Here is a 16,093-nt window from a genome sequence, read left to right on the forward strand (position 1 = left end):
GGATTGCCACAGGAAGATTAACAACCAGCAGACAAAATAGGTTGAAGACTAGGAAAGGCTCTCCTCTCTCGTTCAGTGTTTTGGCCATTGGGACGTTCAAAAATGACACCCTGAGGTCTCAGGTCCAAACTCTAATTTTGTCTCATTAGACCTGATCTCATCCACACCAGCACACTGCAATGAAGTGATTGTAAGTGTGTATAGGGACAAGAAATGCTCTTAAAGCTCTTCTGTGGACATGTAGTCTGGGTGAAGCTGTGACAGGGTTGGTACAAAACTGGATAAGGTGCCCAGAGAGTTTTTTGTAGGTGGCACAGAGAATGGCTCTGCATAAATCTGTTCCAGACTTGATTTTGTTCAGCTTCTCACTAATGACTCAGACAGTGAAATACAGACTATGCACATAGTGTGGTGTGGTGCAAGGAGGGGCAGAAGTCTGAGAAGAAAAGGGGATGGGCAACAGCTGAATTCAAATCAATCTTGACAACCTGGAAAAATAGTCTGAAAAAATAGGTTAAAGCTCAGTAAATGCAAGTGAAGGGTGTTACTTCAAGCAGGACTGTGGTGGGTTGACCTGGGTTGGACACCAGGTGCCCACCAAAGCTGCTCTATTACTCCCCTCCTCAACACTGCAGGGAAAAGAAAATATACAAAAGGTTCATGGGTTGAGATAAGGACTGGGAGAGATCACTCACCAGTTACCTTCGTGGGCAAAACAGACTCACCTTGGGGAAATTATCTTATTACCAATCAAATCAGAGTAGGATAATGACAAAATAAAAACTAAATCTTAATGCACCTTCTCTCATCCCTCCCTTCTTCCTGGGCTTAACTTCAATCCAGATTTTCTGTACCTATGCCCCTGCAGTAGCACAGGAGGATGGGGAACTTTGGTCAGTTCAAAGTGTCTGAACACATTATTTCTTGTCTGATCCTTCAAGACCACAGGAAAAAAAAATCCCTTCTTCTCTATAGCAAAATTCTAGATTCAATATTACAAATAGCCTTCCAGTGATAAAGGTAATAAAGCTGCAAAACAGATTACCTTGGAAGACCATGGAATGCTGGAAATCTTCAGAACAGAGTGGATGAATGTTAAGCAAGAAACACTTTGAGCAGAGCAATGGACCAGGGACCCTCCTTGAGTCCCTGCTGCTGTATTTTTTCTGTGCCTCATGGCAGCAGCCCTGGGTTAATCTGTGACTACCTGTAACTCCTTTCAGTGACTCTTTTCAAGAGCATGTCAGTGCTGTGGATCAGCATTAAGTTAATTTCTAGGAAATACATTGTAGCAAGACAGCTGCAGAGATCTCAGGCAGTCAGTGTCATAACAGATGCAAGGAACTGTACTGATTTCCCTCCTCCAGCAAAGGCAGTGACCTTCTAACCTGCCAGCTACCCAGACCGCTGCTACCTTGCCTTAACTATGCAGTTGGTTGCCTCCTAAATCATTAACTATTGCAAAATGCAGCAGAAAATTCCTAAAAATAATTCTTAAATCTAAGTACCATGAGATAGGTCAGAACCAGAGAGAGAGAAGGGGGTGATTTTGGTGGAGAAGCAGCCCAAGTGCTCATCTTGACTCCTTAAAACAAGGACTGGGGAAACAAACTAAGCCTTCTGCATTCCTTTCAAATTTATCCTTTTGTTTTGCCTGTATATTCTCACCACATTATGCACTGGCTCATTAATCATTTGTTTATATAGATGTTACAAGATTTTAAGTAGATAAAACAAGTCACAGAGCTGATAGTCTTCCTATGCTGGCTGTGCCTTCAGGGCATGGGGAGGCAGAAGGGAAGAATAGGTGTAGGACCAAGATTAGCTGGACAGCTAGTTACTGTTTCCCTTGGGTCTGGAGAAAGGGGACAGGTACTGATGCTGCATCACAGGACAGTCCTGGTCTAGTCTTGGATGAAATACAGAATCGAGGTCTGGCTGTGGTGACTCTACTTTAATTCTTCTTTCCAGCTGGGTGATTTTGGATTCTCTCTCACCCTGACTCGCCTTGACAATTAACCCCACACAGTGGTGAACAAGTGATAAAATGTCCCTGTAGCCTTAGTTACTGACAAATAGGTGTTGAAAGAAGGTGACTGTAAATTTTGCTCCTCTATACCCACACAAGCTGAGTTTGATCGAGCCCTGCTCAAGTCTGTGGTAAAATTCCCACAGACTGCAAATGGACTTGGACTGAGTTTATGAGCGACATAATTTAAAGGATGTCTTGGCTGCCTGAACTAATGTCCATCTGTTTCAATGCCATTTATGACACCTAAAAAATCAGCTGATCCTGTGGGCTAGGCAGGAACTGAGAGGCAAATGCCAGATGGAAACCTAGATTGTCACTGCTGCAAAGCAGCTCTTTGTATGCGGCCCTTTCTCAGGGACCCTTCCCCAGAGCAGTGCTCGTGCATCCACTCTTCACCTTCTGGTCAAGCGGTTTCCCAAGCAGAGAGGTGCCTTTAGGGTCAGCTGGAGGGGGAGGAAGCAGCTGATTGCCCATCCTCGTGTCATCCTTCCAGGTCCTCATGTCCCATGACAGGCAGTGGCCAGTGTGCTTATCTCCTTTCTAGACAGGGAAGGTCCTGCCAAAACATCACAAATGTCTACAGGACCAAAAAAAAGGGTTCCTGACCTGCACGTATTTTTTTAGGTAAATATTCAATTTGTATACATGAGGGAATTAAAAGATGCACCATAAACTGAGTAACAGCTACTACACTCTGGCAGTCCAAATAAGAAATCATATTTACCTTAAAAAATTAGGAGGAAAAAATTAAGAAATAAAAATGAAGAGATTTGGAACAGGAATAATGGACTTTTCAGTTCAAGAGACAGCTAAGAGAAAACTTTTCTAAAAATCTATTCAAATTGACCTGAAATGAATTTGTATTGAGGAACCAGATTAAGTTAAAATTAATGTTGTGCTTTATTTGGGAATTACTTCATCTATTAAACTTGATTTTTTTTTATACAGGTAAGGTTTTTAAAAGAAACCATAATTCCAAAATTAATGTCACATCATCAGCTTAGAAATGCAGAAATTATGTATCTCAAACGTGCCTAGACTGTAACCACACTTCTGTCCAGCATAGCTAGGAGATCGATCAAAGCTGCTTTGATCCAAGTTACAACTGGAGTCCATCTGGCCCTTTTGTCCTCCCATACCTTGCTTCACTTCTAACAGAGTTCTTCTTTTATCCCACATATTTGCCTCCCTGGCCATGGGGAAGGATCCTGCAGTACAGCTTCTCGATGAAATCCCAGCCTTGCAAGAGTCAGCAGTAGAACTCTCATCTATCAGATCACAAGATTTCACTGATGCCCTTGCAGCATTCTGCACTTGATGGGTTTTTCTTCATGGGAAGGATGATGTTTCTGGAGTAGGTAGTTGTTTTCTACATTACACAGTTGTGATCTGGTTCTTCTCACAAGAAGACCTCCAGCGAGTGGCAGGTTTGACTGCTTAATAGAAACCAGAATTTGACAGAGGAAGGGACAGAAAGCTGCTGTAAACACCAGACATCAATAATGCAGAGCTCCACTGTTCTAGAAGACCTGAAGGATTTACCTAACACATTGGTACCAATGCAGGAGGGCCACTAAATGTGTCATCATTTAGAAGATGAATTTCTTTGTCAGTCTTTCCTGTAATTTCTCTGTATTTCAGTTGGATTTGGGAGACCTTACAGTTTTTGTGCTGGTGACTCATTTAGCAACATGAAATGTTTTGTTTCATTCTCATCTTCAATATCATCATTTTTAAAAGACAGAAGCTGATCAGGACTGTACAGTTAAATTGTTACATTTGTAAACAGACTAATAATACATTGGTAGCACTTGGGATATGCTCTACCCTTCATTGCTAGCTATCTGGAGAAAGCTACTGAGAAAATTAAACACCGTTTTATATATAATTACAGTGATTCCTATTTTTTTTCCTAGTCACATACTTTCATCTAAGCATTTTAACAACCAACATTTATAAATTCATTAAATAAAACTGTTCCTCTCATCTTGTTTTCTTGTTTCTAATGCATGAATACATCTCTCCTCAGTACCTCATTTTCTTGTATTTTTTTCCTCTTGTGTTTATACTTACATCATACTTTGTCTTCATCCAAATTTTACTGCCATATGTCTATAAAGATAATGTTTTTATCAATGATGCACACAACAGAGATGAATAGCAGTGTGGAATTAAACCACAAAGTTGTTAATATAAGACACTTTAACTGTACTTTGCACTTTCTGACCAGAAACATTTATTTTTCTGTAGAAGGTATTTTACATAATGTAGCTTAGAAAAGCTCAAAGCACAGGTACATGGACTGGTTTGGAGAAAAGTGAGTCAGAGAGATTATGGCAGGGCATGAAGTCAAGCTTTCACATTTCAGGAATTAATTGGCCGCTAAGAAGGAGTGGCTGAAGCGTAGGAGGAGAGTTAATTTTGGTGGGCACCAACAAAGAGCAGAGAGATTCCTGATACTTTTATTTCTCAGTCCTGCTCCAATAAAAATTAAGCTTGTGAAAAGGCTTTTCAGAAGTCAAGGCAAGCTGATGCGAGGATGCTGTGCTGAAAAGATGATGCCTGCTTGCAGGCTCACCACGTCCAGCCAAGCCTTTTGCTGCAAGTAGCACATGCAGTGAAGTGGGGCTGGGCTGCAGCCCATCTGAGCATCCTGGCACACCAGAGAGCTGGATGTTGTGGTAATGCTTTGTCTAGATCAAGCAAGTGTATGTCAGAAGATGATCTTAAAATAAAAGCTGCAAGTATTGGAGGTGCTTTGAAACCAACTCCAGTTCCTACAACTTGTCTGATGCAGTCGGTGGCTGAAATCCTGACCATGCTGAAGTCAGAGATAGAAGTGCTGCGAACTCCAGAAGTCCCAGCACCCCAGTGGCCATCTCTGCTGCTTGCTGCCACATGCCACCACAGCTGGTTGGGTTTGGTGGTGGGTTTTGGCATCCTGACAAGGTGAAGAAACAGAGGGGGCTGCATTTTGGCTGTGGGTAAGACAGTATCCTCCACAGATCCTGTACTTCTCAACAGGACAAGCTTGACACAGGTTGACAACTAAGTCTTTTTAGAACAAATCATAAAGCCACCCTGACCACACACAGAGGATAGAAATCACCTGAGGCTGTAAAATTAGCTGCTTCCAACCTGCTGCTCCAAGGCAGAGTGATGGGCAGAAATTTGCAGGAATGAACAGATTGGATGTCCATCCTCTAGGGTTAGGGGTAAGGGAGGACTGCCAGTCACCCTCCAGAAGGATGGATGCTGATTTACTCCACAAGGAAGGCAGAGAGAAAAAAATTAAACTGTGAAAGTTTGTCCAGCTCCTGCACAGCACACAAGCCATTGCCCCTTATTCTGGGTGGACTGTAGAGTGGCAAAATAATTCTTCGTCAAAAATTAAACAATGAGCTTGTGTTTCTGAATACGAGCAGAATACATGAAATGGATTAAATTACTTGTAAAATGAGGATTATATAATGTTTTAAAAAGCATTTGGAAAACTCAGTAAATAGAGTATACAGAAGCACTTCACTACTATATAAATAAACAGAAACTGGAGCATTCGAAGGAGAGTGTGAGGTCCTGCTGTATCTTTTGAAGCATTGTACAGGCCCCAGTGGCAGGGATTACCTTCTCTGTTAATTTTGCAGGGAGGTTTATTTCCTGCAAAATTCCACAATGCAAGGGTAACAAAAGTGTTTTGAAAACATATCACGTATAGGTAACAGCTCTGCTCAGAGCCTAAGCTATACATGCACAAAAAATATATGAAATCAAGTGTTTGTCAAAAGCAAATGAAAGTAAAGTAACTCTACCAGGGTCAAGAGACATTTTCTTCCATTCACTATCCTAAGCTGATGTTTTCTTTTAGAAGAGCTTTAGGTGGAATGTGCCTGAGATGTTTTAAGCAGAAGGACAGGGATCAAGATAAGATTAACTAGCATGATGAAAACCTTGAAGTACACATAAGTCCATGTGCCTTTATGTATAGAAAATCATGTAGGACCTATTGTTCAACAGTCATTATGATCGTTAGCATTCACACAAAGTCCATTAAGTCAGCTGCATTTCATGGCCAGTGACTGATCTGCTAGTTTTCTATGTCTTTATAGAAATAACTTGGAAAATACTTAAAAGTATCCTATAGATTTCTTCCTCTTTATGAGCTGCTAAGACTACAAAGAAATCACTACATTTTCTAAGGATGAATTAAGAGAGAACAAGGATTTTTTGTCGAATGAAAGAGTTTTATATCTTCTTTGTCTAGCTGCTACTGTGAGAGTTGTAGTTTAAAAACAGAAATAAACACAGCTGTCTTTAGTCATAATGTTTAGTAAGCAAGTGGCCTTACTACAAAGAGATGAAAAGGGGGGGAACCCCAAGACCTGTAGTTTTAACAACCTCCCAGTTTTAAAATTCTGAAAAAAAAAACCAAACGTGGTTCAGTTTTTAAACGGTAGTTTGAAACTCATTATAGTTTTTTGTAAACCCCGTGAAGACAAGGATATTTCTGGAGTGGTTATGAGTTACTTTGCAGAATTCTATGAAAATTACAAGGATTTGGCTGCATATGTAGTTGTAAATGGAAACTATTTTGTTACTTTGATTCTAGTATGGTAAATTACTTTCTCAGACATATGCTTGTTATTTTTTAATGGATTTCAGTTTGTTTAATCTGCTTTGTAAACTAAACTATTGTGAAATGGTGCAAGAGAAATATTTATTTTCAGATTCATCCCCTGTTTTACAACATCCCCTACTGTATTTTTCTTCCTCCATCTTATTTGGATAAAGTGCCAGAGGCAAAATCAGTTTGCTAAACTCAACACATGAGTAATCATGTGGCCATCAGAGTATTCAGATGGACAGTTATTAACCACAATTATCTAATGAGAATAAATACTCTGTGCATGTAATTGAAACCCATACAAAATGTGCTGGCATACTATATATAACAATTTGCTGTATAATGCTTACTGTGTTAGGAGCACTCACCAATCCTCATTTTCTATCTGGTGCTTCACAGCCTTTAATATTCTTTTACAAATGGGAAGCAGTCTGCTTTCCTCATAGTACAAGTGGCTGTTTAAATGACATCAGAAACATACCCCAACCTACAGCAAAACACTATTGATGCTTTTCCCAGCTTTCCTTTGACAAGCCCTAAAATGACAGCACACTGAACATTAAGTGGGACATTCTAATATGCAGCAAGAAATTGTCCAGCATTAACTCAGCTCACTCATTGCTTCTGAGTGTTCTGGAGCTTATTCTGGATACTGCTGCAGTATCTGTGGAATCTCTAGAAGACGTTGTGGTCCACGCTCAGGTGTGTGTTTCCTCTCTCAGCCAGCACTGTCACCAGCACTGTTGCCCATTTCAGGATACTGCTCAGAGAAGCCATTTCTCCTCCCAAGAACAGGCTTTCCTGTTGAAACAAATGTTGATAATTTCAAAGCTATCAGGCAGCTACTGAAATCAGTCTGAAAAATGCCATGTCAAATAAAGCACAGTGCAGTGACAGATGTGAAGCTCAAAATACCAGTTTGACGATTTTCCGAAAAGTCAGACCCCACTCAGAGATGTATTGCAGGTTCAATCCCTGGAGGTCTGGGCACAGACATGTGTCAGTGAGCAAGAAAAGCTATATGTGGGAACAGCCACAGGGCTGTAGCGAGGCCAGGCTGGACCATCTCACTGCTCCCTGGAGCACAACTCTGCTGAGACTGAAGTGCCGCAGGGTTTGAGCAGCCCTGTTGTCCCTGCCATGATGCATCAGGGCATCGCCTTGTTTTATCCTCTGTGCTGAAGGTTTGGGTGCCCATCTCCTGAAGATTGCCTTGTGGAGGGATGAACTGCTACTGTGCACTTTAAAAGCCACAGGAGATTCAGCGCAAAGTCAGACAGTTCTACCCTCCATCACTTGTACCCATGGCATACTATAAGGTGTGTCTCCATCATATGTGCAATATAAAACCATGGGCATTCTGCCCCTGGCTCCTGAATTACTACAGTATTTCATTACAAATATTTACCCAAGGGGCTTATCTTTTGTTTCTGCCTCTGAAATACCCCCTTTCATTACACATCCCTCTTAAACACTATCTGACCCCTCCTTGCAGTTTTACCCCTACTGTGATTCTCCCTCTTTCCAGCAAATCAGTGTGACAAATTGCTGTGACTGGACATCATCTTTTTTCCACTGAAAAAAATTTACTCTTTTTTAGTTTCAATTTTTTAGTATTCTGTCTTAAACAATGGTCAAGCCTCTACTCTCTATGCAAACCAGGCAACATTTGTTTCTTGTGTTTCTTTTTTCCCTAGTATAGATCCTTAAAAGTGCTGGAGCTTGAATCCCATAGTAGCACATTCTCAGATTTTCAGAGTCTTTCTAGAAAGATGTGATTAAAAATAGACAAAGCAATTGCTTTGCAGACCTCAGCATCTTCAGGCTATTTTCTCCCACTGATCGCTGAAGCTGACCACTAAAGCCAGGTTTACTGCCTGATGGGCCATTTCAGCATTCAAAAAAAAGACACTTAAAAAGACAGTGGCCAGCTTTACCGAACCGTTCTGTCAGACCTATATAAAGTCACCCTACCAATAAATTTAATCACAATGAACTCAATAGCTTTTTACTGATGTAAAAGGCTTGTATTTCCAGACAGAGAAAGGGACTTTATTATAACACACTATTGGCAAGTGTCTGCTTTTGTCTGTCATTTTCCTTCTCCGGACTCTGATTTTATTATCATATTACTGTAATGAAAAGCACAAATCATTCGGGCAGCAATAGCAAGCAGCTGTATCTCACTGGGGTGATGTCACCAAATGACTATATTTCAAGGTTTTGTCATTACATAACTTTTGTGAAAAATACAGACTAGTTTGAAGACTAGCACGCAAATAAACAGGAGCTGCCTACACAGGTTTCCTCTGAGTCACGTCACACAGATATTTCAGCCCTGTCTTTGTCTGTGCCCTTCAACCCTGAGTGGCTGCAGCGGCTCCTTGTACAGCAGCTCCCTGTGGAGCCTTCTGCGATCCTCCAAGAGGAACAGGGCCCAGGGCTTGGGATTTCCCCAAGGGAAAAATCAAACATTACAACACAGCAGGGAAAGTTCTGTTTTCCCTGTAGCTTCACACACTGTGAACAAGTGTTTCGTTGCTACTGCTCTATTCGTAATTCAATTACTTTGTGCTTTGATCTCTCTCACCTGAGAGCAGGAAAATATGCTTTCTGAATTGCACACATTTATTGCAACTTGTATGCAAAATTCACACAGTAGAAATAGGGCTTGTTTTCAGGTTCAATACCCTCTTCTTGAAATTAAGAAGACACTGGGCTGGGGCACTAACTCAACATTGTTTCCACTTTCTGTTGATATTCAAATTGCATTCCAACAAACTAAGCCCACTCATGTGCTAAGAAACAGCTGTGAACAAATCTTTTTTGGGTCTTTGTGTAAAATGTTACAGGATGGAGACTGAATCTGGAGAAACTGAGTGACCTACCTTTAAAAGGCAGCTAAACTTATCAATGTCTTTAGATGATACATTCGAGAAAGACCTAGTGATTGAGCTATGTAACGTCATATCTGGAAAACTGACCCCAATTTCTGGTTACTGACCCTCATCTTACCTGCTACTGCTGCAGAAAGCTCAAGTAGCTGTGCAAAGGCAAGTGTGAACACACAGACTCTGCCAAAGGTGATGATACATTTCTACCAATAAAAGAATTACATGAGGAAAAACTGATGGGTTTTGGTTTGGAAAATTTTGTGAGTAACTGCTTCATTAAAAAAAAAAATCAATCCAAAGCTATACAAAAAAAGTCAAGGTGATTATTCACTGTGAATCCTTCCTAATTACACTATTATGAAAATGCTATTTTGAGCTGAGATTTTTCCTCTTCTAAGTTGTTATTGGTACCTGTAAGAAGGGCATTACTGGTTCTGTTCCTGTGCTACTTCAACAGCAAGATGGAGTCAGAGGGACACCAAGAAATTCTCACCAGTAAAAAGAACGTAGGGTAAAAATTATGAGAAAGGGCAATATAAAACACTCTACTTTTTCACCAGAAGGTGTATTAAGCTTTTTTCAGGGGCTCTGTGTTTTCACAAGGTAGGTACAAACCTGATCAGCAACAGCTGCTTGACCTGTGCTTTCCTTCAAGGAGGTATCTTGGGTAATCATTACAAAGCTATATTGTTCTTATGGTTTATAAAGCAAAAACCTCTCATATCCAGATAGGAAGTCTAAGTGGTGTTTTTTGTGAAAAAGTGACGGTGATATTTGCACATTTAATGGTTGTAACAACAATTACCATTTGAAATCTGTGTATCTCAAAACACCAGTATGACTCTTAATGTGTAGATAGGTAAACAGAAATACTATTGTGGCCTGTGCAACATTGCAAGCTAGAGGCTTGTTTTGCATGGGACAAAAACAACTAGATGTGATCACCAACAAAGCCTCAAAATCTGCAACCCCACCTTGAAACATTAGAGATTTTGAGGCACATGTCCTCACGGTGGCCAGTCTGTAGGAGCCTACTAGATGGTGTTCCAGGAATGCCTTAACAGACCTACACACTGATGTTGTTAATCAGGTGAGTCTTTAGCTCACTGTAGTCCATTTCTGGACAACAAACTGTATTTCTTACCATCTCATTCCATAGACCTCCCACAGATTTCCTTTACATACAAAAGTCAGACAGGATTCAGCACATGCTCATGGAGACACTGCTCTGTCTTCTATTCAGGCATTCACAGTCAGAGATGGGGCAGTGACATTTCATTCTCTCCTCTGCTTCAATGGATTTAATCTCATACCTCAAGGAAAAACACCTTGCACTATAATATTTTGTAGGTGTTTATTGTCGGACCCTGCTTCTTTTACTTTTTTATTTCCCTGAAAAAAATACAGTGGTTTTGAGTGAAAGGTGGTTAATGGAGCTCACTCCAGAAGAGTATATTTATCCTAGCAGGAGATATGCTTTCTTCTAGCTCAGAGAGACTGGTATAACTGTGCACATTTCCTAAAAAATTCTCCTCTTTGGGGCTCCTCTCTTGCGGCAGCCAGTGGCAAGTTCCCCACAGAGCACAATCTTAGGGAGGCGGTAGTCCTGCATTCCAGGAATGTGTGTATATATATATATATATATATATATATATATATACACACACACACATACACCACTTGTTGCATATCTACAGCTTGTATTGAATATATATACATGTATTGACAGCCTCCTCACATTTGCATACCCATGTACCCATGTCACCTTCAGAGCACAACAGACAGAAATAGTAGCAGTAGGGATTATAGAGCAGTCCTACACACTTGATTCTAACCAATATACACATGTTACATGTGAACAGTGTTACCTGAGAGGCAGCTGCTACACCACGCTATCAGCAGTGTTCCTGACAAATTCCAGAGCTGTTCCAGGGTTGGTGTGTTCCAAGGGGAGGCATTAAATTAAAAAAAAGAAAAATAATAATTAAAAAAATTTACATTAAATACAGATCATTAATGTTTAAAATATTTGAATGTTTAAAATTGAATATTTAAGTCATTATTTCCAAAAGACATTGAGAAAATGCACTTAAATCTGATTCCATTTTGAGCAGAGCAAATGACATGTAATTTTTTTCTTGTTGGTTCTTATCTAAGTACAAGGAGTATTGAGTTTCTGAGTTCCTGAATGTTGTACAGCTATTCTAGTGGCTATTTGTGTATATTCACTGCAAAACCTCTTGCCTTTAGAAAACAGAAGATCAAGTATCCAATGTTAGATTCTATCCCTGATGAGATTAGTGGGAACTTTGCCATTGGTTTAGTTGGAAGCAGAATTAAACTTTTATGTGTTGCACTACCTTGTTTGTGGATGACTAATTATCAGTTTGCTTTAGTACCTTTTTCAAAGCTTATTGAAGACAATTAAAATCTTTTTTTCATGCAAACAAATCTCTCATGGTGGTATTTTAAGAGTCTATGAAACTATCACCATCCTGAATATCACCAGCACTTTAGAAAGATCCCCTGAGGAAGCTTTAGGAAGCAGAAAATGCAAGTGTGAAGAGAATGGCAGGCAAACACACAGCTGCGTCTCTGAGGCACGTGTATCTCCTGGAGGTTTGACTGAAAAGGACCAATCGGAAGCAAAGAGAGATGGAAACAAAAGACTAATCCACAATACAAGTCTTCAGGCTCAGAGACTTCAACGGTTCATTTATGTATAATCTGTGCCCTACTGCAGTTGCTTTTTAGGCGAGTGAAGACTGTTGTCACTATCTGAATTCAAGAAGAATGAGATTACAGAGCATAAGCACAAATCCATTAAACAAAAAAAACCCCCATAACTTCTGATTGATTAATAAATAAATAAGTAAATTAAAAGTTAAAATAGTATGCTGTTTTCTGTGCATTCCTGTAATACCACAGAATCTGAACATCTTCCAGTGGTGCATTGAATGATACAGCTAATTTTGGTGTGCATGTTTTGCTCTCTCTCCTGTTACCGCTTAAGGGCTCTGTGTGTGTGTCCATGAAATGTTGTGTCCTATATTGGTAAGGACTCTACCTGACTGGGAATTTAACCTCTTTACCACTCTATGTCAAATCTAGACAAATTAATTGAAGAAATACCCTAACTGAAATTCTTCATGACTGTATATTTTTAGACTTGTCCACAGGAAAGCTCAATCTTTAGCTTTAAAGTAAGAAAATGAAGATTTATACCCCTCCCCATTGAGTTTTTAGGGTACCCCTTCAGAGAAAGTTTCAAACAGTGCAAATAGTATGAATATTTCTGGGTTTTGGCTTCGGTGAAGCATAAAAGCATCATTTATGCGTTAAACACATACAGACACTGCAGTTCTCCCCAAGAAAGCTCCTGTTACACTTAGTTTGTTTCAAACAAAATTTTAGTGTCCTCTCTTTCTGATGCCTGGTGGTCACAGCTCAAAAAAGTAAAGTGCCTGTTTTTAATATCTTAAAGGCAGAAAAGAACTGTCCTTTAGTGAAAGCAGATGGGAAAGCCTGGGATTCCAGGCAATTACACACACATAGTGATCCAAGAATAGAGCAGCTGATGATTTTAAGCTCATTCAGCCTGCTGGAATGGTTGAGTCTTCTTTAAGGATAGACTCAGAGGAGTAATATTTTTCAAGTTGATGGACTATAACCCTTGACAGTCACTTAAAAAGAATACAAACTTTTGGAAAACATAGTATGAAAGCAATACCTTCTGGTATTGATTAATTTTCCATTCACAATGTGCCTGGGATGACCCAACATTGTAATCAGGCACACTCACAGAGTGCAGACCCCAACAGCCCCTATCTTGCCTCCATCACACCCACTGAAATCTCTTTGAGACATGAAGTGAATTGAAGCCCCACCAGCAGCAAATGACTTGTGTTACCACTGCATGATTGCATCTATTAAAAGTAATTATAATCATTAACCACCAAGCACAGCAGGCAAGAAAGGGGAAAATACTGTGAAGCACAACAGACATGGGAGATCCAAGTCACCTTTGCAGCCTTCTAACACAAAGTTATCATGGACTGTATAGTTCATTTAAATTGTAGCAGACCAAGAGTCCTCTGAGGTGTAGAGTGCTGTGGACTGCTCATGAACAGCACAGAATTCCTGTGTTCTTCATATCAAGCAGCCCATTCTGATCCAAGGTAATGTCCATACACAGAGATCCAACCTCATGTCCTATGGCATATGCCCACTGGGTTTGTACTAAGTTATTCTTGTTCTGAAGGAGGATAGAGAGGTTTTACTTCCATGCTCCAGGTCTGCTTGTATGGGCAGGAACTCAAGTGAGAGTGTTCCAAAGCTGATTTCAGTGTACATTTCTAGGAGCTTGGCAGAGTTGCCTGCAAAATCAGAGGTCTGGGCACTCTGGCCACATTCCTTAATCCTACAGAAGCATTTGAGGGCTGCCAACAGAAAGGTTGCTATTCCAGACTATTATTCAGAAGATGCTGAAATCATAGGTCAGAAGTATAAGCCAATGTATCAAAGATCCCTACTGGATTTGCAAGAAAGCAGTTTCCTTCAAGAAGGATCCTTGGTTTCCATACAAGATTTTAGATCTGTTTTTATGCCCCTCCTTCTCCAAAGAGTTGCCAAAGTCTATCAGCAGTAGGGTGAGGATGAGCTGGGATGAAATGAAACACCTTTTTAGATGTAAGGGCAATTTAAGGTTTCTGGTTCTTCTTAATTTGAAATAAATTGAAATAAGCCATTTTAATAAAAAGTAGTCATTCCATTCAGGAATAACCAGGAAAGAGCATCCTGAGAATAATCACATAAGGATTTTTCCCACCAACAGCTCTAAAAGTCAAGAAGAAATTCTGAAACAACAGCAGGTTGCTAGCAAATCTGTAGCTGACAACAATGTGGTGTGAACAGGTGTGCTGTATATATGTAAACCTAAATCTAAGATCTGAATGCTGCTCCATTTCGTCTTTGTAGCTGTGGCCAGTAGTTGTTTAAGATACAGTTAGAAGGTAAGGGTAGACTGCATTCTTTGTTCTTGAGTCTTCATTCTTCCTGTTCTTTCATGGATTTCCATATTTCCATGGACTTGCACTCATCTTTGACATTTACTGGGCACTTATGCAGTGCTAGCAGTGATGACAAAGCTGTTTTCAGAAGTATCTGCCATGGAGCCTCTGGTGATATTTTAAACCTATCAGTGACCCAGTTTCCAGAACAGCCTCAAAGTCAGCCATAGCTTCACAACTTGGAGGTGATAAACTTCAGCATTGCAACTCTTGTTCATTGCAACTCTGTTATGAAAAAAGGAGCTCCTTAAACCAGCTTTCCCACTGAAGCCAGCACATAAGCTTGACTTGATTCCCTACAGAAATGCAGTCCATTAGGCACTGTACAATGGAGGGTCCTGGGCTTTTTATTGATTGGAAGCAATCTAGAAGTCCAGTCAATGTGAAATGTGGTGCACAGCTACAGCAAACCATAATATGAAAGAGTGTGCTTCTTTGCTTCTCACAGTTTTGCTATGACCTAAATATAATGGGCTTGCTTGTTTGGACGGTAGGGCTCTGTTTCTTGTTAGAGGCAAGTCTACATTTGCTTTGTTAATCCCTTGCAGAAGTGCCTACTGAATCCGGAAGTTTATTTTCACTGAGGTCTTTGTCACACTTGAGTCTTTGCCCAGTACAGGGAATTGCTGTGTTTTCCCATATGGCTCCCATATTTCTGGAGTATATTTTTGTCTGTAGATATATAAATATATATGTTCTCCTACCCTGCCCCTCATTAAAGTAAACATATGTACCATAAAATCTCCATGTCATGCAGACAAAGCTTTCTCAGTACCTATGTCAAATGCAAAAAACATTCTGCTGTTCTCTGAACACTTCCTACAGTGCAGCTCTGCTGATGTGCCCGTGTTCAGCTGTTTAAAATACCTGCTGGGAAAATGCTCATGTCCCTTAATACTTTTCAGAGAGATTGAACATCCTAACAAAAATCAGTACACCTGATTGCATGAAACAGTCAGTAAGAAGCAACAAGAAGTTCCATTTCTTCCAGAAATTTTAACTCATAAGGGAAAGCTGCAGAAACTGACTATTGTGCTGTAATTAGACATCTGTGTCAATGCTTTCTCACAAACACACATCAGATTTCTCCTTTTTCCCAATAGCCTACATAGAATGTTTTAGAAGATTTAGTTTCGGAGGGTCCTATACCTAAAGAGAATTTCAACCCATATCAGGCCAAAAAAGCTAAATCCCATTGGTTTTTACCCCTTCTTCATGTGTAAATACTATAGGAGACGTGTGGGGGTGTTTATATTTATGTAAAAACCGAGGCACCTAATTAATTAACTTGCACAAAATACACTGAGGGAAGATCTCATTAGAATCAAGCAAATGATATTTTGTGAGGTATTGGCAGCCTGTAAATTTGGAACTGATTTATGTTAACATTAAAGTAAGTACATTTAATTAGCATTGATTTTAAAACGGAAAATGGTCTCCCAGGATACTGTAGAGCAATTCCTTATGTCTTAATTTG

This window comes from Myiozetetes cayanensis, unplaced genomic scaffold, assembly GCF_022539395.1.
Source record: "Myiozetetes cayanensis isolate MyiCay16 unplaced genomic scaffold, myiCay2020 scf1, whole genome shotgun sequence".
Classification (NCBI taxonomy): domain Eukaryota; kingdom Metazoa; phylum Chordata; class Aves; order Passeriformes; family Tyrannidae; genus Myiozetetes; species Myiozetetes cayanensis.